We start from the raw sequence: 24,240 nt of genomic DNA on the forward strand, positions 1-24,240 counted from the left end.
TAACAAGGTGGTCTGTTGTTGAGTGATGCCTTCTGAAACCTGCTTGGCCTTTAGCCCACTTACCTTCACTTTCAAGCCATATGCTTAATTTTTTTTCCAGAATACTACCATATAACTTGGCTAAGAGAGGGCTGATCATAATTGTCCGATAATTAGAGGGGTTATTTGTATCTCCACTTTTAAAAATAGGGATAATGAGGCTCTCAGTCCAAGGTTTAGGGAACCCTTGTTTAACAGCTTGATTGAAAAGCTTGTGGATGTGGGGGATGAGGACAGGGCCTCCAATTTTTAATATTTCTGCCTGGTAACCTTCAATGTCCTTAGCTTTCCCATTCGCGAGGTGATTAACCCCAAACTTAATGTCTTCTAAAGAGAAGACTTCTTTCGTTGTGAGCAGGGTTTCCAAATTATCCATGACATTAGGAGATTCATAAAGCTTTTTAAGATAAGAATTCCAATCGTGAAGAGCAATTTTATTATTATCCTTAGTCTTCCTAGTCAGAATCTGCCTCCAAAATTTCTTAGGAGCTACCTTAGAGAGCTGTAAGAGATTCTCCTGTCTTTGAGGAATGTAATGCCTCTTTTTCCTTTTAATTAGGGCTTTGTATATTCTTATCTTGTCCATTTTAAGAGAATCATCAACAGCTTCCTTAATTGCTCTCCTCGCATTTTTACAATCTTTGTCATACCAAGGATTGGTTTTGCTATTTCTTTTATTATTTGAGACTTCAATTGAGAACTTTTTAATAGAATATGAGAGGGTTGTAGTAAAATTATGATATAGGTCTTCTATGTTGTCTATACTAGATAAAGGAGGCAAATTAGTTTTTAATTCATTTAGAAAGAGGTCCTTTTTATTTTTATCAAATATTAAGTTCTTTTGGTTGTAAGTATTATTTTCTATGGGAACTCTATGCATGACAAAATTCAGGGTTATAAGTAAAGGCCTATGATCGGAGTGAGGCTCATGGTCGTTTAAGATGTCAAAGTTTATCATTTCGTTGTATAATGGAAGATCGGAAATAACATAGTCTACCACGCTGCTACCAAGTCCTTGGATGCAGGTCATCTTGCTGGAATTGGAACACTTTTTTAGACCGTTGCAAATTATGAGATCCTGAGGACTACAGAGCTTGACTAGCTCTGACCCAAACAAATTTTCCCCGAGGTCTTCAGAGCTACTTTTGTACCTACTAGCCAGAGTAGGGTCTTCTTCTAACCAAAGAGGATTAGGGTTGGAACGATTGCTTAAAATAATAGCTTGGTTGTTTGAAGTTCGAGCATTGAAGTCACCTATTAAAATGATATTACCATCATTCCTTAGGCTAGAAATATCGTTCTCTAAACTATTGTAAGGGTTAGTTTTATCTAGATTATTCTTCTTATAGAAGTTAGAATTAATGGGGGGAAATAACATATTGCTATGTAGGACTTTTTATTATTAATGTCTCTGATCTCTATCCAACTAAATTGGTTGTGAGGGTCGTTTTTATAAAGCCTAACATAGGGGGAGATGTTTTTATTAATGTAACAAGCTATTCCCCAATGCCTCTACAAGAGGATCGCTTGTTCCATGTAGACCATAGCGTAAAGCCATCTATGTTAGGGACCTTAGATTCTTCATGCTCCCAAGTTTCAACAAACAAAATAATATCAACATCATTTGAAATCCAACTTAGCTTGGGGCCTTTGTTCCATGGGAAGCCTCGACAGTTCCAAGAAAGGATCCGGAGCATGTTTAATTGCTATTGATTACTATCTTTTTGGTTTTTGTCTCGAATACAGGCTTTTCTATTTCTGATTATTGCCCATTTTCCTTCCTTTCTAGCTTCTTTTACCTTTGAACCTCCTTTCTCAATTCTGCTTGATCTTCTGGAATGAGATCTTCATTTATGAATATTCCCGTTCCTTTTAGACTTGAGGTTTTACTAAGTATGTTGTGCTTATGATCAGTAGAGCTCACCTTTATGCGGATTAATCTTCCTTTATTCTCGGTTAATTTCCCCAACCTTGTTGCTTCTGTGAGACACACTGTTTCAATTTGTAATCTATTATGTAATTTTGTCTGGACTAAGGCTAAAGTATCCTCATCTTCTTCCTCTTTTAAACTGAAGATTATAAGGTTTAAGGTCCTCTTGTTACGTTTGTGGTCTAATTCTATTAGTTCTTTCATTTCGTCTTTAATTGGTTTAATATCTAACTTATCTACCACACTATTTAGGGTGAGGCGGCTATTAACTTTTTCTTCTAATTCTTTAATCATGTCTTTCATTTTAAGACCCTCTAAGGTATCAGCGTCTCCTTGCTGGGATGGTTGGTTAGTATCTTGGTTTTGTTTTTCTATAACATGCAATCTAGTCTTCATTGCCTCCATTTTATTCTCCAGTAGTTCTATTTTATTTTCTATTTGTTTTTGGATAGTGTTTTCAAGAGATGCAAATTTGTTTTCCAGCACGGCTTCTAACTCTTTTTGTAACTTGGCTTCTCTTTCTTCTCTACGTTTCTCTAAAGACTCTATATACTCATAGAGGCCTTGTAGAGTAACTGTGTTAGGTTTGCCCTTGGTAATCTTTGGTAACTGTGGTGAAATATTCATACTCGAAATTATATGAGCAAATATGTATTAGAAAAGAAAAATATAAGGAATGTGTGCACCTGATATCCGAACCTGATGTGCGAGCCAAGATCTCCAAGCTTTAGATTTATGTATGTGAGCTTTAAAACCAAGATCACCGAATGTGTTTATAAATGCGAGCCCCAGAACCAAGATCACCGAGAGCTCAAATTATATATGCGAGCCAAGATCACCGAATGCGAGGGTTTATATATATTTCAAAAACCGGAGCCTTAGAACCGGAACGAGGGTACCGAGCTTCGGATTTATATATTCCAAAATCACCGGATGCGAGGATTTAAGAGAATCGTTCAATATATATCCGCACTGATAACCGAACTCCTCACACGTTTTATCGAAGACTGCATTGTTTATATATGCGAGAGACTGTTTATATCATGAGACTTTATATACAACAGGAACCGAGACTATATATGCGAGACTATATATCATGCGAGAATGGCATACATATATATGGTTTTATATCATGAGACTATATATATAACCGGAACCGAGACTATATATGCAAGAGACTGTTTATATCATGAGACTTCCACTGCGAGACTATATATGCGAGAGACTCTTTATATCATGAGACTTTATATACAACCGGAACTGAGACTATATATGCGAGACTATATATCATGCGAGACTTCCGTTGCGAGACTATATATCATGCGAGACTTCCACTGTGAGAGTATATATCATGCGAGACTATATGCAAGAGACTGTTTATATCATGTGAGACTTCCGCTGCGAGACTCCTTATATATCATGCGAGACTTCTGCTGCGAGACTATATATCATGCGAGACTGATACAAAGGCTACGAAGGTCAGTATTGTAACAAAGGTTGTGAAATAGATCTCTCTCTCTCTCTCTCTCTCTCTCTCTCTCTCTCTCTCTCTCTCTCTCTCTCTATATATATATATATATATATATATATATATATATATTAAAGAAATTAATTAGGATTGGAGAAATTAACTAGGTTTTGAAATATCATCCACTAAAAAAGACAAGTAGAACCCAACCATTCAAAGACAGAGCTTTAACGAGGCTTTGAAATCTCATCCATTTTAAACACAAGTGGAAGTCAACCATTAAAAGGTGGAGATCTAAATCTTAATAACTGGATATCCACCTGAATTTTGAATTTAAATGGGAATTCGATGTTCGAATTTTCAATCTAAATTGTAACTAGGGGAGGGATGTTAGTTGTTGGATGCGCTCCCAATAGCCCACCTAGTTGCCACATTAGTTGTAAAACACATTGTTGACTGGGCCTGCCAGCTATTGTGGTAGGTCGATAATAAAGATTTACCTCGAAAGGGTCATTCTCCTAAGCAATTTATAGTTTTTGCAATCTAATGATTAGGGTTGAGTCTTTTTTTGTTCAAGGTCGATATGTGGATGTTCTTATGCCTCGAATGTTGTTCGATCAACCTCCATTTCTTGTTCAACTGCTACTCCATATTTTCCTTGCCATGTATTTGTTCTTCTGAGCACTACTTTGTGGGTTGTTTAGGATTTAGTTTATTGTTGCACATGGTTTAGCCTCATATGGATGATTTCTATATACCCATGGCATAGTAGTGCTTTGTTAACTTTTTTGTTGTCGACCCTCTACAGGTTTCAGTTAGTTCAATGGTGGATATGGAGGTTTCATGCTCCAGTGGATTAATATGAAGGTAACTTTGCCACCCCTGCAAGTTTACATAGGAATTCTATTTGTTTACATGTTATTTTAAGGTTTTTTTACACATTTTGTATTTTTTGTTGCATGTATACTAGGTTTTGGTTACAAGTCATGTATGGCAAGTTGCTGGGGTGTTCAATAGTGATACAAAGTTGCGCCTCGGTGGCTTTGTCAATGGTTTTCTGGTATGGTTTTTAATCCTACCAACCCACTATCTATGTGTTTGTCAAGACATTCCATCCATATTCTCGAAATGTTATTCCACTCGGTGGTTTCTCTAAATATTCATGGGTTTTTTTATAGAATTTAATAGTGTTTTTGTAAATTTGCATAAATTTGTTTGTTATATGCTTCTAAATAAAGGTTTTTGATGATGCTAAATTGTGGGATCTCTGTAAATTTGGTTACGGCACTGGTTTTTGTAAAACTCATATGGTTTTTGTAAATTTGTTTTTTGTTTTCTTGTAAATTATGGCTTTTGATGCTGCTAAATTGTGGGTTCTCTACAAACTTTGTTATGGTGCTGCTTATTTTTTAATTCAAAGGGTTTTTTAAATTAGTTTGGTATTGCTGGTAAATTAGCATTTTCCTTGCTTCTAAATTGTGGGTTCTTTGTAAATTTTCTTTAGGGTTAAATTCATAGTGTTTTCTCTCTTGTAACAGTTTCCCCATGCACTAATTTTATGGTTTGATGAGGTAAAAATATTCGTAGTGCATTAATTTAAATATGTCATTGATATTACCCAGCTTCTTCATTTCATAGTAGATTCTTCCTAAGTGTGCCACGAATTTTAATTACAGGATGTATTTTCATTGTGTTTACACCCTTTTATAAACCCATGCTTGAACAAATTTCCTTGTTCTTCCTACAAAGTAACATTATAATTTTTCTACGCATAAATGGATCATTTTTTTAATTTTACGTTTTCCATACCAATTCCCCTTATATGATCTTTCGGATGCCTTTCTGCCCATTCCAGCATCTCAACCTTGGCTGACCACCATACCATTGATGATTCTAGAGTCCACATGTTCTCGTTTCATCGCATAGTTGAATAGGATGTTGTTGAAATAAGGAATTACTAAGACGGGGTGGGGGGGGAGGTTTGAACCAGTAATAGTGAGGTTCTTAAAACTTTTTATGAATACATCTTTATTTCTTTCCTCTACTAATTGTTACATATGAGAGCACTCATACTTAATACAAATCAACATCAATATAAGACATTCACATGTACATACAATCCATCACATGAGAAACATACACATATTGACTCATGTATTTTTACTTGGAAACCCAAAGGGAAAAAACCACCAATTTTATTATTGTTATGATGTAAATTTAGAACCTAATTAGTTACATCAATTTGTTTGTGAGGTACCACTCAAAGGAGGCACTGAACCCCTTAATATACAACCTCTTACGAATGTAGGCCACCATCTTCTCTAGCCACTATTCTACCATTCATACAATTTTCAAACATAAAACATGGGAAAATACATATACAGAGAACAACCTCTCTCGGCCTAACATGGTACCACCCTATCCTTTGTTCACTACTGCATATTCTCTTGGATTTTTGTTCCATAGGCTCTCTAGCCCACTCTACCCCAGTCCAACAACTTGGTCTCGTTTGACATCTCTCATGCACTTTGATCTACTCTCTTCATCATATACAACATTGTTCTATTCCCCCCCATTGCTCAATGGGAATCATAGGCTTTGTGCCGCAGTTGCACTCTAGTCAACGTTGTATCTGATGTCTCTTTCCACACCACCTGAGTGTACTTCTGTATGACACCTGCATACTATTGTTGCATCTACTACTTGAGTTTTGTCATTGTATTAAGCATGAGGATGGGCTCCAGAGTGCTTCACAACCTCTAAGTGTGATCCTCCATTCTAATAATTTAATCTAAGTCCACCTTTGCACTCTAGAAATACTCCACATGCTTATTAAAATGATAACAGAGCTTAGAATGTACTCTCGCACGACTATGTTCTTCCCTTAATTTGTTGAATCATGAAAACAAGATCATAGATCCCTTCTTCTTGAAAACAGCTCCATTATCTACTCTTACATGTTTTGGCCCTCATTTCCTTGACCCAACAATATTTGATAATTACCATTCACTCCATCAACCAACTCGGATTTTCATTTACTCTCTAGTTCCTAACCCCTTCATCATTTAACACTCTTCACTCTTGTATCGGAGCCACAATTCATATTAAATTATATTAAAACAACGTTACGAAATCACACATTTACAATGCCTTTAGCCACATAGTGCTTAGCCCCCTTCTCGTTTTCTTTCTCATATGAATGCTACTTGAGACCACTGACTTAGTGCTTAGGTGATAGGCCCTTTATGCTCTTGTCAGGGGACTATCTCCCTGTGTATAGCTCTCACCTTTTGTTCTTTTTGGGTTTCTACGTCCAGATGCCAACATATATCAAAGCTCCCTACATCGTAACTTTCTTCGAAGTTGATTTAAAGTGGAGTTCTGAAATCCTAGGTGTTAGCCTCATTATACACCCTTGGTTCTATTAGTTCTCTTTACCGTACACCAATGCATCGAAGCCCCTTTCATCGTAACTTTTCTCCAAAATAATTTACAAAGGAGTTCTAAAGTTTCAACCTCTGAAATACATCCTACATGGCATCGCACAACACTTGGGTGTTCGGTCTTCTCTATGCTTTTAGTTTTTTGGGGTCCTCATGACTGAGTCTCATTCAAAATTGGGGCCCATATATCGAATCATAATATTTCTACAAAACAATTAGACAGAGCTTATAAAAACTCCAACCTTTGATATGTCGACCCACGAGATGACATCTTGTTGTCATCATCACTGCACGTGGCACCTCCTTAGTGGTGAAACATGTCACCCAAATTTACCCCATCAAGCCACCACAAATATTGAATAAAACTTCCATGTGTCCACCGTGTAACCACATCACACTAATTTCATATGCTACGTTAGCTCCTCAGGGCCAATCACCTATTTCCATGTGTCCAATTGGAGGAGAGATAAAGAGTCCATCAGTTCTTGGTTTTTCAATGATTTCCATTGTAATCCTTATCCTTGTTAAACCTCGACACTTTCAAAAAATTGCAATTTATAAGGACTTATGATCTTCTAAGGTGCTAATGGACTCACTCTTTCGAGGTTCCGATATCAGGTCTCGATGTGCTTTGTCCTTCAATGCTTCGATGGCCTCTAACTTTTGATATTCTCATATTACCTCTGTTATGAGGTTCTAATATTTGGTCCCGATATCATATCAAATATTTTTCTCAAAAGAATTATAAGGGAATCCAACATCCTATATTTTATCCTCTCAAGGTCTTGATTTGTTATCTTGCTCTCATATTATGACCTTCTTAGGTCTAACTTGGGTAGTTAGTAACTATTCATCCACAAGGCTAGTCCGATTGACACCAATGCCAACACAGAAAATGACACAAGCTATTGAGGCAATGTTAATTTAACAACAATATCCCCCTTTTGCATTGATCGTTCTTTTGGGGTCTCTACATCTAGACGCCAACATACATCACATCTCCCTACGTCATAACTTTCTTCAAATTTCATTTAAAGTTGATTTCTAAAATCCTAGGTGCTAGCCTCACTCTAATCCCTTATTTATATTATATCCCTTTACTGTGCACCAATGCATCGAAGCCCCTTTCATCATAACTTCTCTCTAAAATAATTAGCAGAGGAGTTCTGAAGTTTCAACCTCTGAAATACTTCCCACGTGGCATCACACAACACTTGGGTCCTCGGTCTTTTGTATGCTCTTTCACCTTTGGGTCCTCAAAACCGAGTGCCATTCCAACTTGGTGCCCATTTATCGGATCAAAACTTTTCTATAAAAAATTAGACAAGAGTTATGAAGGGAGAGAAAGGGTCCATCGGTTCTATGTTTTTCAATGATTTCCTTTGTATTCCTTATCCTTTTCAAACCTCAACACTTTCAAAAAATTGCAATTTATAAGGACTTATGATGTTCTGAGGTTCAAAAGGACTCGATCTTCTGAGGTTCTAATAATAGGTCCTGATGTGCTCTGACATTCGATGTTCGAGTGGCCTCCAACTTACGATATTCTGATATGCACTCTACTACGAGATTCGAATATTGGGTCTTGATGTGCTCCGACCTCTAATAATAGATCAAATATTTTTATCAAAAGAATTATAATGGAGTTGAATCTCCTATATTCTATCCTCTCAACGTCTCGATTTGTTATATTGCTTGGATATTACGACCTCCTTAGCTCTAACTTTGGTAGTCAATAACTTTTGATCCACGAGGCCATTTTCTGACTTCACCACACCTTTGGAAAGATATTTTATTCAATTTCGAGTGGAGAGTGTCTGATATAGGCTTTGAGCCAATTTTCTTCCTTAGAAATGGTTGGGAACTCTCTACCTCAATGCTAGTCTCATTAACATCAATGCCAACATACCAAATGCCACAATGAGTCAAGACAATGTTAGTTGTCCAACAATATCCCCCTTTTGCATTGATGGCAAGAATGTAAGATCCCCATAAAACCAAGCATGGTATTCCTCATTGTTGTTATTATCCATGGCAATCTACTACCCGTTTGTCATCAATGGCAAATAATGCACTTGAATACTCCCCCTAAACCACTGCAACCTACTCTTCAATTGATCTCGTATGTTGAGTAGCTTCCAACACACACTATAGTTGAGTAATTTGGGATGAGGAGTCATAGCCCATATCTACTACCTAAAATAGTCAAAGTGTTCTATTTTCAATGGATTAGTAAAGATATATGCAAGTTTGTATTTAGTGGCCACATATTCAAGACTAACAACATTGGCTGCAACTTGTTCTCTTAAGAAATGGAAGTTGATGGGGATGTGATTGTCCTTGGAATGCATGAAACGATTCTTAGAGATACTAATGGCACTTGTATTATCACATATGGTTGGAATAGGATCAGTAAAATCTACCTTAATATCCTTTAAGGTCTGCTTCATCTAGATAATTTGCAAGCAACAAATGGCCGTTGCAATATGCTTTACTTTAGCAGTTGATAAACAAATGGAAGAATTTTTGTTGCTGACCAATGAGCCTAAGAACTTTCCCAAAAGGACTGTTGAAACTGAGGTGCTCTTCCTGCAATCAATATTTCATGCCAAATTAGCATTAGTGTAAGCCTTCAACTTAAACTCTCTGCTTTTACCATACCACATTCCATAATTTGCTATCCCTTGAAGGTATTTGAGAAACATTTTGACAATGATGAGATGACTTTCATGAGGGAAAGCTTTGAAATCTGGCCAAAAGACCCACTGCTTGCATGATTTCTAGCTGTGAAGCCACGAGATATAGCAAGCTTCTTATCATGGATATGTATCCAGTCTAATTTACTAGCAGTGTCTCATCTTCTTTGAATAATTTGAAGCCTATAACCATAGGTGTTCTAGTTGACTTGCAATATTCCAAACCAAACTTCTTCATAGTTTCTAGTAGGTACTTGGATTGGGAGATAAACACTCAATTTTGAGACAAAGAAATTTTAAATTCCAATAATAAAGAAAAGTATTTGAGAATGGACATCTCGAAATTTGTCTACATATAGTTTGTGAATTGATGTCTTAATTCTTACAAGTCGTTTCTGAATATTATGTGCTCCTCATATACTACTACAACCAGAAGATGATCGCCTTTATTATTTATGTATAATTTTTTATCTACAGTACCTTTCTTAAAGGTGTGTTGCTGAAGGTATCGATCTAGTCTTAAATACTAAGCTCTTGGAGCCTGTTTGAGTCCATATAAGTCCTTCTTTAGTTTTCACACAAACTCTTTATCTTTAGTGAGCGTGAATCCTTATTGATACTTAATATAAACCTTTTCTTAGAGATATCCATTGAGAAAGGTAGACTTCAAATCCATTTGATATACCTTGATATTTTTATGACTGGAAAAGGAATGAAACATTCTAATACCTTCGATTCTCGCTAATGGTGCAAAGGTTTCCTCGAAATCTACCCCCTCTATTTTGGCATACCCTTTACAGGCCAAACGCGCCTTGATCCTAATTACTTGACCCTGCTCATTTAGCTTGTTTTCTAAAACCCATTTTGATCCAATGGATTTTTTCTCTTTGCATCTTGGAACAAGTTCTCGACTGTCATTTTTCTTAATTTGATTAAGGTCTTCATTCATAGCACTCACCCAGAACTTGTCCTCACTTTCCTAGATGATATTTTTAGGCCTAATCTAAGGCAATAGGGCAGTATTTGCATAACTTGAACTACTAACAAGTTTCCCCTTGGTCTTCGAGTTTTTGGCTCTTGGTGTTTTTGGCCTTGGAGTTGTGCTCATTTCCACATCTTCATTATATGGATTTGTTTCATCTTGATCTGAGGGCCTAATGTCTTAACGTTCCTTTCCATCTAAGTTCATGTTTCCTTTGGAGGACTTATATTGTAAAGCTATTTCATCTACTACTACATCAATGCAATCATCAACCCTCTTTTTATGTTTGTTGTAACACTTGTAACCTTTACTTCGAGCAAAGTACCCAAGTAAAAAATCCTCATCAGCGCGTGAATCAAAATTTCCAAGATTTTTATCATTCCTTTTGATAAATAATTTTCTCCCGAACACCTTGAAGTGTTTAACTGATGTAGGTCTTCCCTTCCATAAATCATAGGGATTTTTATCACTATTAGGCCTTAGTCATGTTCTATTTTATAGGTACACTATTTCTTGTGTTACTTCTCCCCAGAAGATGTTGGATACATTTTCCTCATCCATCATAGCTCTAGCCATTTCCTATGTTGTTCTATTCTTTCTCTCAGCTACTCCATTTCATTTTGGAATTTTAGTCACAAAATATTTCCTCCTAATGCCATGATCTTCACATAATTCTTCAACCTCTATTGAAGTGTAATCTCCTCCTCTGTCTCACCTTAAGCATTTGATCTTCAAATATTTCTCATTTTCTACTTCAGCTTTAAAAATTTTTATATGCTTAAATGCTTCTACTTTTTCTTCTAAGCACATGATCCAAGTGGCCCTAGTAAAAGCATCAATGACAAACATAATGTAACTTTATCCTCTTGTTATTTTTTCTCTAGTTGGGCCGCAAATATCTATATCAATTATCTTTAGTGGTCTATATGAAGATAACTCTTTTGACTTAAACGAGCCCTAGTTTTCCTACAAAATTGACATGACTTATAAATTGAATTATCAAGCCTTGATAGTCTTGGAAAACCTCTCACCCCTCACATCTTGCTGACTCTAATCAAACTATCAAAATTTATATGACTAAGTCTCTTGTCCCACAACCATGCTGCATTCATTTTTCTTCAATAGAACTTTACTATAGAGTCATCAAAAAAATATACATTGTTGTGAGTTTTGATTTGTTTTCCCACTAGATTTCCATCTTTCTCATTTAAGATCTCACAGTCCTTGAATCAAAATATCACATCATATCCATGATCACACATATGGATTACACTAAACAAGTTTTTCTTAGGACCATCCACGTACAACACATTTTCAAGTTTCATCTTTTAATCCCAATTTACTATGCCTTTACTATCCACATATCATCTATTCTATTTATTATGTGTAGATAGAGCAAGTCCACATTGCATGCTCTTTTTAGTTTTTTGTTTCTAATTATCCTTATCCTTTTGAGAAGTTGGCTGCCAAATATTCCTTAGATAATTACTAGAACCTGCTTTTTCACTCACTTTCTGTGTGCTCGAAACTATTATATTTAAAAAATTCAACATCACTTAATAGGGCAGAGCAGGCATTTCAATATCTGAGAGGAGAGTTTTGAGATCTAAAATTCTTATACTTATTATATCTAGGATTTTCATCTCTTTCAACTTTGATCCTTCTATAATAAACAACCTTATGTCCAAATATGTGACACATATTAGAATAACCATAAAATAAATAAGTGTACCTATTGTTGGAAAGTTTATGAGTTTTTCCATGTGGGTACCTCTGTTGTAGAGTTGATTGATTCATTCTCTATTTGTGTGGCTCCTTGCGGTGGATGGAGTTATTATTCCAGTGATGATCTCTTATTTTCCTTGCTTCCCTTTTACCTTCATTGATTCTTTCTTGAAGCTTGTTTTCATAGCTCTGTTGTTCCTCAAATCCTTTGGACCTGAATTTTATCTTTCCCATAGAGGATTGATGTGTTCTTGAGTATCCCACACCTATTTTATTCCCTGAAGACCTTTTCCCGTTTAGAATCTAATATATCTTTCTTGTGCCTTCTACAAATTTTTCATTTAAAACTTTCTCAGTCTCCACTCTCTCAAGATCCTTTCTCAGGGAGACGACCTCTACCTAACCATTTTCTTCCCATTCATGGATTAAATCATGAATAACTTCTTGCTGTCACTTTTCTTCTTCTAATTTGACTTTCAAGGAAATAATTTCATCTTGACTTTTTTTTGTGATTATTTCCTTCTGCACCTTGAAGAACTCTTATTTTAATGATTGTTTTATTCTTCTACTATCTCACATGTTCCATGTTTTTCTTTTAGTATAAGGGCTACATTGTCTTTTCTTTTAATGGCTTCTTCAAGTTTTTATTTTTTATAAAAAAATCTTCATTTTCTAATTTGTATATACCTTCTTCAGCACGCTGCAATTTTTCTTTTAGTTTTCTATTATTTTTCCTTACCTTCTTTAAATCATAAAGAGAACGCATGAGTTACCCTTTAAAGTCCATTATTCCTACTTCATCTTCTTCCTCTTCAGAATTAGTAATATTTTATTTCTTGGAGTCTGCTCCAAATGTCATAAGTACTTATCTAAATAATATTCTAAAGAGTTTTCATTGTCTCATTGTAGTGTTTAACTACCATATTTTGAGTAGAGGCTCTTTTTGTCATATAACTTCTTCCTCTTATGTTTTTGATATTTTTTCCTCAATTTTTGATCATATTCCTTTTCAGCGCTTTCTTTATAATGACACTTGAATGAGAAATGTCCAACTCTCCCATAGTCAAACTATTTAAATGGCAACTTCCCTTTATATTTTCTCGAGTTGCACTTCAATTTCCTAGAAAATTGAGCCATCTCTTGATCAGATTCATGGCTAGAGAAGTCTTGATGATATTTTACTCCTTGGCCTTCTTGGACACTTTCAACGTTGCCTCCTTGGGTTCAAAATTCTCTCTTTCTACTCTCATCTCATAAGATATGAGAGTACCAAGCAACTTGTCCATCCTTAGATCCTTTAAGTTAGTCATTTCTTCAATAGCTCACTTTCACATTAAATCTCATGGGTAGGGATCTTAAGACTTTTTTAACAGTCATATATTCCTTGACTTCTTCACCAATTCCTCTTATCATATTGTTTACTTCATCAAATCTAAGGAAGTGTTCTACTATTCTTTCTTCTTCACTCATTTTTAAAATTTCAATCCTCATTCTAAAATTTTTAAGTTTGGCATGCTTGAATTTATCATATCCTTCATGAATCTGATTGAGCTTCACCTACACTTCCTTGGCAGGCTTATATTGCATAATATTTACAAGTTCAGATTGACTAAGGCCAAAGAGAATGACATTCTTGGATTTTGCATTATATACATAACAATAATTTACCATCTCCATCAATGGGAGGGACATCAGGAACATAATAATCTATTACTACAGAGCTCCAAACATCTACTCCTAGGGACATAAGATAGGATTCCATCATAATTTTCCAAAAGACATAGTTTTTCCCATCAAAGATGAGTATCTTCCTTGAGTAAGCATCTTGACTCTCTTCAATAGACATAATTCCCTAAGGATCTACCTAATAGTGGTTAAATTGTTCCTAAAGGAACTTGGCTATTATACCAATTGTTGAAATAACAAATTACTTGGGGTAGGGGTTGAATTAGTAATAATGAGATTCTTAGAAAAAATTATGAATACGTATTTATGTTTTTCCTGTATTGTTTGTTTATGAGACCATTCATACATAATATAAATGAATAGCAAGATAAGACACTCACAAATACATACAATCCATCACATGAGTATCATACACATATTGACTCTCACATGTTTACGTGGAAACACAAAGGAAGTAACCACCAATCTATTTGTTATATGATGTACATTAATCACCTACTTAATTACATCAATTTGTTTGTGAGCATCCACTCACAAGAGGCACTAACCCCCTTAAGATAGCAAGCACCTACTTTCCAAGAGGCTCAAACCTCTTATGAATGTAGGCCACCACCTTCTTTAGCCATTTTTCTACCTTTCATACAATTTTCAAACTAAAAATAAAGGAAAATACATATATAGTGAAATACTAATATGGCTCACTAAAGAAGCATACTTCCACTCTTGGTCCTCTAATATTCCATAAGCTCTGTCGGCCTCACACAACAACACCATATCATCTGCACAGTACTACATATACTCTACGCTAATCCTTTTGTTCCACAGTCTCTCTGTGACACTCTACTTCATTCCAACAATTTGGTCCAACTTCACAACTCTCATGCAATCCGCTCTATTATCTTTAGCACATACAAAAAAAAATTCTTCCCCCCTTTTTTCAATGGAAATCATAGGTTTTTTTCCACTGCTCCACTCTACTCAATGTTGTCTATGTTGTTATTTCCACACTACCCGAGTGTACATCTGTATGACACCTCCATACTATCATTGTGTTTACTGCTTGAGTTATGTTGTGGTATTAAACATGAGGATGGGCTCTTGAGCACTTCAACAACTCTCTGTGTGATCCTCCATGCTGAGATTTTAAAATTAGTCCACCTGTGCCCACTGGAAAGACTCCGCATGCGTATTAAATTGATCACAGAGCTCAAAATGTACTCCAACATGGCTCTGTTGTTCCCTTAATTCATTGAAGCATGCAAACAAGATCATAGATCCCTTACTTTTTCTTGATACATACTCAATTATCTATTTTTGCATGTCATGGTCCTCCCTGCCTTGACCCAACTATATTTGACAGTGGCCATTCACTCCATTAATGATATCCTTTCATTTTCATTTTCTCTCTAGTTGTCGTTCCATTCACCCTTAACACTTTGTACTATTTTATCATATCCATAACTCATTGTAACTTATATTAAAATAATGATACGAAATCACATAATTTTGATTCATTTAGCCCCTTGGTGCTTAGCCCCCTTACTGTTCCTTTCTCATATGATCTCTTCCTAATACTGCTAGCTTAGTGCTTGGGTGATAGGGCATTTACGCTACTATTGGGGGACTATCTCCCTTTGTATAGCTCTCTCCCTTCTTTATTTTTGGGTTTCTACATCCAGGAAAAAACATACATCAGAACTACCTACATCGTTACTTTATTCAAAGTTCATATAAAGTGAAGTTTTGAAATCCTAGACCACTGCTCTTCTCCATAGTTCTTAGGTGCTAGTCTTGTTCTAAACTGTTGTTTCTATTAGTCCCCTTGACCACACGCCAACAAATCAGAGCCCCTTTCATCATAAATGTTCTCCAAAAAAAAACTATGGACGAGTTTCAAACCAACCTCTGAAATAATTCCCACATGGCATCAGACAACACTTGGTTGCTCTATATTTTCTATGCCCTTGACTCCTTGGTTCCTCATGACCGAGTGTCATTCCACATTGGAGAACCTTTATCGAATCATAAATTTTCTATAAAACAATTAGATAACAGTTACAAAAACTCGAACCTCTAATATGTCGACCTCTGAGATGAAATCACATTATCGTCATCACTCCATGTGGTGCATCCTTAGTGGTGATACGTGTCAACCAAATTTTCTCCATTAGGCCACCAAAAATGCCAAATCAAACTACCGCATATCCACCATACATCCATGTCATCTTGATGCCATATTCTATGTTAGTTACTCAAGGCCAATAACCTATTGCGATGGGCCCAATTGGGGGGGAGAGAAGGGTCCATGAGTTCTTGGTTTTTCAATGAGTTCCTTTGTATTTCTTCTCCTTTGAAAACCTCAATACTTTCAAATAATTTCAATTTACAAGGAATTACAAGTTTTCAAGGTTTTGATGGCCTCAATCTTCTGAGTTTCTAATATCAGGTCTCAATGTGGTCTGACCTCCGATGTTCCGGTGGCCTCTAGGTTTTGATATTCTGATATGCCCTCTCCTATGAGGTTCTAATATAAAATCTCAATGTGTTTCTACCTCTGATATCATATTAGAACTTTTTTTCAAAAGGATTATAAGGGACTCAAACCTTCAATATTCTATCCTCCCGAGGTCTGGATCTGCCAACCTACTTTAATATTACGACCTGCTTAGGAATAAATTTGGAAGTCAACAAATGTTTATCCACGAGGCCATTTTTAGACTTCAACACCACATTGGAAAGCTATTCTAGAGAAATTTCAAGTGGAGAAGTTATGATTTAGGCTTTGATCCCATATGCTACCTAAGAAATGGTTGAAAAGTCTCTACCTAAATTCTTGTCTCGTTGACATCAATCTTAACATACCAAATGTGACAAGCCATCCAGAAAATGCCAAGTGTTCAACAAATGTTTACGCAATGTAGGCACTCGTGTACTAGCTAGGTGGCACATTTCCATTAGTTTTATATTTGTGTATTCATATTCTTTACATAGCCTTTGTATATTTATCTGGAATCTGCATGGGGTATGCTACATGGAGATGTAACTTTGTTTATGCTTTGATTGTAAAACATTTGGTGGAACAATGAAAGCGAAATCAATGAGAGGAGACCAGGCTATAAAATTTTGTTGTCAATCATTATACGAGTCCCAGTTAAAAATATAAACACCAAACTACAATGTTATTAGTTAATGGTATGATTTTATTCTCAAATTGAGTTTTTTTGTTAGGAGACATAATAATATTTAGTGTGGTGTATTTACTCGATTCAAAAACCTCATAATGTTTTATAGGATGTAGTTTTGAAAAAGAAATTTTATATTAACACAAATTCCAATTATTTCTTTTTGTTGTTTAAAATAGAACGTGATTCAGAATATTTTTACCCTTCATTTCCCTATTTCTTACTCAATATACATTTTCTTTCCTATCCCATAATTTTTAGAATTGTAGAGTATTTCAGAGATTCCTACAACCCTTGATATTGTTTCCTTCAACTTGATATTTTGTATTTAGTATTCTACATGGTATTTCTTTTTCCTATAAGAATATCCATGACTGAAGTGAGGCTTCATACAAGTTGGTTGTATCTCATTTGTAGGGTATTCATTTTAATCTGTAGTTAATTGACTTTTTCAAGAATTTCCATATGTTTCTCTTCAAAATTCCTTAGTCATCCTTACAATTTCTTTTCTTTGAGTAATTATATTTAGAGTTCAACATGTGTCACTATTAGCATATAAATTTTTGATAATTTTTCTTTTACTTTCCTATCACAGTTCTCAAACCAGGAGGTAGCTCCACAAAACGAATTGTGTCGTTGAATTAACATTGGTCATGGATATATACAAGAAGGGAGAGACTCCTGGGCTTCACCTCCCCGTGTCTCTTCATATTCTTATTCTGTATTATTTACTACTTAAATTATTTACATATATTCACCAAATTCCAATGATTAGGTTTCAACATTCTCCCCCTTGATTTGAAGGGTTGTTGGTGAGTGTAAGCATTGTTATGAACCATTCAAACTTTTCTCTTTATGGATGAAATGTAGCTCTCATTGGTCCCTATAATCAAAAGATCATCTACATATACCACAAGATATATAAGTTTTTTTCAACTTTCTTAACAATCAATGTTTCATCATCAAGATCATAATGTTTGAAGTCTAGTTTCATAAGATGCTTAGTTGAATTTTCATACTAGGCTCACAATGCTTGCTTGAGGCCATAAAAGGATTTCACAAGCTTGCATACTTTGCGTTATTGGTCCTTCACAACAAATCCTTCTAGATGGGACATAAAAACATTCTCTTTTAGATATCCATTCAAGAAAGTAGTGTTTACATCCATTTGATGGACTTTCCAGCTGTTCAGAGCTATCAAGGTAAAGAGTGTCTGAATGGAAGCCCATTTTGAATGGGGGGGAAAAGACTCCTCATAATCAATCCATTCCTTCTATGCAAAACCTTTTGCCACAAGTTTGGCTTTGTGATTGTCAAGTGAACCATCAACTTTATACTTGTCCTTGTCGACCCACTTGCAACCAAATGTTTTGGTTCCCAATGGACGATCAACCAGCTTCCAAGTGCCATTCTTTATCAACACATCATACTCCTTTTTCATTGCTTATTTCCATTCATAATGAGAATTAGTTTCTTTGAAGGAAGTTGGTTCCAAATCTGTAGAAAAATTCAATTCACAATCCTAAGAAACATCCATATCAACAAGTGAATCAGAATCATATACATCACCTCCGTTTTTCTTGGTTATATTTCGTGTTCATGTCTTTCTAACCTCATCAGGATTAATAATTTCAAGTGTCTTTGTAATCCATTTTGGAGGACCTTTCTGAGATGGCCCTGGTCATTGAGTGGATTGATTTGGGACTGAATCAACATTCAACCTCCCAATTCTATTAATCACATCACTCAAAGTATCATCAATGGTTTGAGCTTCATCTAGGGGAGAGAGTGCTTTAGAAGAGGATTCCATATATTGATCCAGTATAGGAATCCCCCCTTCAAGATGTGGAATCTGATTATAAAATTATTAAAAGGATTTTTCATGCCCCAATCCATCCAAGTGATCATGTTATGAAACCAGCTCACAAAAACATAGAAAAGAGAGATCCACGACTTAGAATTCAGCCTCTTCGAGGGGGAAACCTCCTTTACATTACATAAATGAACAATTCTTGGATGATACAAATGAAAATACCTCCTTTCTATATATAGGAGTCTAAGTGGTCCCAGTACAATCAAAGCCTACATAACAATAATATTGTAGGGCACAACAATAACAATAGTGGGCTTCTATGTGGCACAATAGTAACAATATGGGCAGTACATGGGTACATCAATATAAATAAGGGGTATAACTACAATAGTAATGGGGTAATCACTAGTATTATAGGGACCCAACATGCCCCTCTCCTTCAAAAAAGTGTTGTCCTCAACGCTTGAGTAGTTCAGGATACTTCTGCATATAATTCTCGTCCTCCCATGTGGAATCTTCAGCGGATAAGTTCTTCCACTTGATAAGGTACTCTGAAATTGATCGATTTCGTAGCTGTCGAGTTCTTGTTTCTATAACTGCTTCCGGTTCCAATATAATTTTTCCTTCTTCGTCAAGTTCTGGCAATATTGTTTGAACTGGGAGCTTGTCGCCTATAACCTTCTTTAAGAATGAAACATGGAAAACTGGGTGCAATCGAGAAGCTGCAGGAAGCTCCAATTTGTATGCCATAGTACCAATCTTTTGCAACACCTTGTACGGACCATAATACTTTGGTGATAATTTATTATCCTTCTTAGCTTGCTTGAGGGACATTTGCTTATATGGTTGTAGCCGTAGGAATACCCAATCACCTACATCAAAACTTCTTTCACTGCGATGTTGATCTGCCTGTTGTTTCATTCTATTCTGTGCCAACACAAGGTTATCCTTTAAGAGTTGGAGGACTTGTTGTTGATGTTCGATGTGATGTTCCACTGCCCGAACCTTAGAATTTTCTCTTAAATATGATGTGATGGATGGTGGTTGATACCCATAAAGTGCCATAAATGGGGTCATTTTTGTTGTTGTATGAAAGGAAGTGTTATACCACCATTCAGCCAGAGGCAACCATTTGACCCATTGTGTCTGTTTATCAGATACAAAGCAACGAAGGTATCCTTCCAAACATTTGTTTACTATCTCAGTTTGCCCATCAGATTGAGGATGATAAGATGAGCTATGAGCTAACTAAGTACCAAGACAAGAAAATAATTCTGTCCAAAAATTTCCAGTGAAAATGGGATCTCTGTCACTTACAATAATCTTTGGGTTTCCATGTAGCTTTTGAATTGTTTCCATAAATGCAGTAGAAACTGTACTGGCTTTAAATGGATGTGATAATGCACAAAAGTGTGCATACTTGGTAAGTCTGTCAACTACCACCATGATGACACTCTTTCCCTCAGACTTGGGTAAACCTGTGATAAAATCCATTGATACCTCCTCCCAACGTTGGCTTGGAATGGGTAAAGGTTGTAATAGACCCGGTGTCTTAATTGTTTCAACTTTATTTTGCTGGCAAACCAAACATTCTGCCACAAACTTATGAATATCTGATTTAAGGCCATCCCAAAAAAATTCCTTCTTCACCCTGTGGTAAGTTTTTAAAAATCCTGAGTGCCCTCCTAAGGGAGAAGTGTGCAATTCCATAAGAATCTTTTGTTTTAGCTGGGAATTCTTACAGAGGTATAAGCGATCTTTGTACCATAACGAATCATTTTTCCAGCTAAATGTATCAGACGTACTGGAATCTTGTTGTAGCTTTCGAATAAGTTCCCATACTTCTTCGTCATTCTTCCATTCCTCCCTTGCTTCATTTATCCAATCTGGTTGGATGATAGAAATAGCGCACAACAATGCTTCCACATCCTCATCCTTCCTTGAGAGTGCATCTGCCACCACATTTTGCTTCCCCTTTTTGTAGATGATTTCAAAGTCATAACCCAACATCTTTGTGACCCACTTTTGTTGCTCTTCAGAGGATAATCTTTGTTCTAAAAAGTATTTAAGGCTATCATGATCTGTTTTTACCTTGAAGTGTCTTCCCATTAGGTAGGGTCGCCATTTCTTAAGTGCATGGAGTATTGCCAACATTTCCTTCTCATAAATAGCTTTTCTTAGAAACTTTCCCTTGATTGGACGACTTTCAAAGGCAATGGGTCTTTCATCTTGCATTAGAACAGCACCAATTCCATTTCCTGAAGCATCACATTCCACAGTAAAGGTTTTTGTGAAGTCCGGTGTAGCTAAGACCGGTGCTTGGCACATTGCCTCTTTAAGATGTTCAAAGGCCTTTGTTGCTTCCGGAGTCCATGAAAATGCATCTTTCTTCAATAATGTCGTTAGAGGTGCTGCTATTCTCCCATAATTCTTAACAAACTTGCGATAATACCCTATCAACCCAAGAAATCCGCGCAAATGCTTTATGGATGTGGGGATTTTCCATTCCTTAATGGCTTTAATTTTGGTAGGGTCTACCTTAACTCCTTCATGAGATACAATATGACCCAAATATTCCACCTCCTGGACTCCAAAGAAACATTTGGATCTTTTGGCATATAATTGTTTCTCTTCCAATAGTTGTAGCACCCTGTCGACATGTTCAACATGATCCTTCCAAGACTTGCTGTAGATAAGTATATCATCAAAAAATACTAACACAAATTTTCTAAGGAATGGTTTGAAAATTGAATTCATCAAACCTTGAAATGTTGAAGGTGCATTGGTAAGGCCAAAAGGCATGACCAAAAATTCATAATGACCCTCATGAGTTCTAAATGCCGTTTTCAGAATGTCTTCAATCTTCATTCTGATTTGATGATATCCTGAACGAAGATCCAACTTGGTGAAGTAAATTGATCCATGCAATTCATCCAGTAATTCATCAATGACAGGAATGGGGAACTTATCTTTAATAGTGAGCTTGTTGAGCTCCCTATAATCCGGACACATGCGCCATGATCCATCCTTCTTGTGCACCAATACTACTGGAGCAGAGGAAGAACTTTGACTCGGTTGAATTATACCAGCCTCTAGCATTTCTGCAACCATACGTTCAATTTCACTTTTTTGGACATAGGGATATCTGTACGGCCTGATGTTTGGAGGAACACTTCCTGGAATCAGATGAATAGCATGATCATGATCACGCATAGGTGGGAGACCTTTGGGAGTCTCAAATACCTTGGAATGATTGTCCAGGACTTTTTGGAGATCTGGAGAAATAGATGATTCTAATGTGGAAACATCTAGCGAACATAATTGTGCAATTACACCCTTTGCTCCTTTTTTAGAAGCTTTGTCATACCATTAGAGCTGATTATCTTTCCTGGTTTCCCTGCAATACCCCTTAATTCAACTTCCTTTCCTTCCACAGAAAATTTCATGAAAAGTTCTTGAAAATTAAAAGCTATTGTACCCAAGGATTGTAGCCATTGGACTCCTAGTACAACATCAGCACCTCCCATTGGAATGGAAAGCATTGGGCTAGTCAATACATATTCTCCCATGGATAGCTTGATATTATGGCACTTTCCAGAGCAATTTATTGTTCCTCCATTTGCAATCATCACTTGACACTCTGGTGCTGGATATAGGAAGCAATTCAATTCTTTTGCTACCCTACAATGAATAAAATTGTGGGTGCTTCCTGAATCAATCAACACTATCACCTTTTTCTTCTTGATTTGTCCTTCTATCTTGATGGTTTGAGGAGTGGTAATTCCCGCCAATGCATTACAAGATATGGTCGGATTTATTTGTTCTTCATATAGGCTTTGTTCCTGGAATATATCCTCTTCTTTTGACCTTTCTTGCTCCTTTTCTTCTTCCTCTTCACAATCTATGTAGAATAATTTCTTCTCAGCACACTTATGACCTTTTGTGTATTTGCTATCACAATTGTAACAAAGCCCTTTTGCTCTTTTTTCTTCCAATTGTTGCGGTGTCAACCTTGTAGGTTGTGGAAGACTATGGGCAACAACACTTCCATCTTTATAGTTGTGAATGGTATGCTTCCTAGTTGCCATAATTTTGCTTTCCATTTTTCTTGCTAACCTGAATGCCTTCTCTAATGAATCAGGTTCCCAAAGGCGCACATCATGTTGGATATTATCCTTTAAAGACCCTATGAACACATCAATCCTATGCTCCTCTGGAATATCTTTTATCCTTATGTTCAATTTTTGGAACTCCTCAATGTGCTCCATTATTGAACCCTTTTGTTTGAGATTCATCAATTGGCTAAAAAAAGTGTTGCTTTTTGTATCCTCATAATGTGCTATCAATTCTTCCGTAAAAATTGCCCAAGTGATAAATTGTTTACGAGAACAAAGCCATTGATACCATACAAACTGATTTGGTTCCAAATATAAAGTTGCCATACGTACCTTTTGTGTGTTTTGCACATTATTGAGATCGAAGAATTGCTCCATCTGTAATATCCATGTGGCGGGATCCTTCCCATCAAACTTCCTCATATCGATTTTTGGAACATGGTGAGTCTTCGATCCAGCATTAGAGTCTATGGAATCAAGATTAACATTTCTTTTGTTCTCATCATGAGTTTCCTTTACTACCTTTTCACCATTAGTGACCCTTTCTTGTAGCAACTTCTTCAATTCATCCATCTTATCATCCATGCCATCAATTTTAGCGTCCATGCCATTCACCTTAGCTTCCATGCCATCCATCTTAGCTTCCATGCCGTCCATCTTAGCTTCCATGCCATCCATATTAGCTTCCATGCCCTTTATCTTAGATTCCACGCCATTTACTTTAGATTCCACGCCATTTATCTTAGATTCCACGCCACTTATCTTAGCTTCTGTTAGCTTTTGTGAGCGTGACATTTGTTGCACTTGTTCTTGTAATTTTGATATATCATGTAGCATTTCTTCCTCTTCTTCATGAGTCATGCTAGAGCTTTCAGGCTCCTTACTAGGTGTTTGCATTTTCTTTCCTCGGGGCATCAGTTACCGATAATAATGCTTTACTATGCCCTTTGAATTCTGTTAAACCAAGCTTACAAAAAAATTTAAAAAAAAACTACACACCTTTTTTCACTCTATAGAAGCCTGATATTGAATCTGCTGTATCTCTGTAATTTCGGATCATCCAGTTTTGAAAATGCTATCTGTAGTAGCCTTCTGCGTCCTCTTTCCAATGCCACAAGTCTGAGCCAAATTGGATTCTCCAAGGAAGAGTTATGTGAAATC

The sequence above is a fragment of the Pinus tabuliformis genome, chromosome 7 (assembly GCF_031772625.1).
Source record: "Pinus tabuliformis cultivar Carrire ecotype Pingquan chromosome 7, CPIR1, whole genome shotgun sequence".
In the NCBI taxonomy this organism is placed as follows: Eukaryota; Viridiplantae; Streptophyta; class Pinopsida; order Pinales; family Pinaceae; genus Pinus; species Pinus tabuliformis.